The following is a 1,147-nucleotide window of genomic DNA, read 5'->3' as shown; positions in this document are numbered from 1 at the left end:
GTGCTCACTTTGGCAGCCCATATACTAAACTTGTAAGGAGACAGAGAAGATTACCATGGCCCCTGCACAAAGACGACGCGCAAATTCGTGAAGCATTCCATATTTTTATTCTTCCTTTGCAAGTTATTAAAGAGCATTAAAGCTTATCAGAAAAATTGCTGACACTACTTTGATTTATCATCATTTGAAACGACAAATATTTGAAGACCAAAAGGAGGGGGGCATGCTTAAATGGCTCTGCCTCGGAAGAATAATTTGTGTCAGGGAACGTAAATATAAATGTTGCCAACTTACCATGCAAAAGTCAGTCAAACAGAAATGGCAACACGAGCTTTGAGGTTTGTAGGACAAAAGGGCAAGAGAAAAGTAAAATGGCCTACAGATACGGCAGGTGGCAGGTACTGTATGCAGAAGAGTGTTTGTTTAGTTTATTCATCACCTTTTGCCCTTAAACACTAGAATTCCAATAAACTAGAAAACTGGACTTGAAGGAAAAACCAACCTTTTAGATTTTCTTGGAAGATCTACACGTAAGTATTCTGAAAGTTTTTTTTACTTCATTTTAAACCGTTGCTGCTTCCTTTTTTTTCCACCCCAAAACAGAACTGAGTGGGTTTGAAGAAGTTTGCATAGAGGAACGATAATATAAAAAAGTCACTCATCAGGAAAAATTAAAAAGAAAAAAAAAAAACGCTTCAGGCACATCTGGGTTAATCTCATCAGATGGTGGTGGAAGGGATAATGGTTTTACTGGGCAGGGTGGCTTAGCAGACAAAGATGAAATAGTCTCTTCAGATGGGAGGAAGAGGGCTGCTTCTGTTTTCGGTAGGGATTCAACGGAATTTAGGGGCTCATTGTCCCCAGCTTCCTGATTATCTGCCCATAGGTCCCCATCCCAAGTTTCAGGACCCCATTCTTCCCAATCACCTTAACTTCAGATACCACTTGAGTCTGGGAATTCAGTTGGCTTTGTAACTCAGCCACTCTTACTATAAGACTGTAGGTTTTCTTTGAGGCCTCAAATTGGCAACTTTGAGGTCTTTGATGAGGTGCTTGAGCTGTGACTCAGAAGCCCTGAGCTCATCTATTTCTTTCACTTTTCTGAGAAAGTAGGACCAACCAAGCAGCTTCCCTATACTTCTCATTC

The 1,147-nt window shown here is 40.5% G+C and overlaps 1 non-coding gene across 1 annotated transcript; it reads left to right on the top strand.

The window, feature by feature from the left end:
- LOC135230907 (U6 spliceosomal RNA) lies at positions 1 to 107 on the top strand. The gene has a single exon (XR_010321632.1). It is a non-coding gene; the product is annotated as a U6 spliceosomal RNA (small nuclear RNA).
- Positions 108 to 1,147: the final 1,040 nt, after the last annotated feature.

The sequence above is a fragment of the Loxodonta africana genome, chromosome 3 (assembly GCF_030014295.1).
Source record: "Loxodonta africana isolate mLoxAfr1 chromosome 3, mLoxAfr1.hap2, whole genome shotgun sequence".
NCBI classification, from domain to species: Eukaryota; Metazoa; Chordata; class Mammalia; order Proboscidea; family Elephantidae; genus Loxodonta; species Loxodonta africana.
This window is presented reverse-complemented; position numbering and strand designations above follow the sequence as displayed.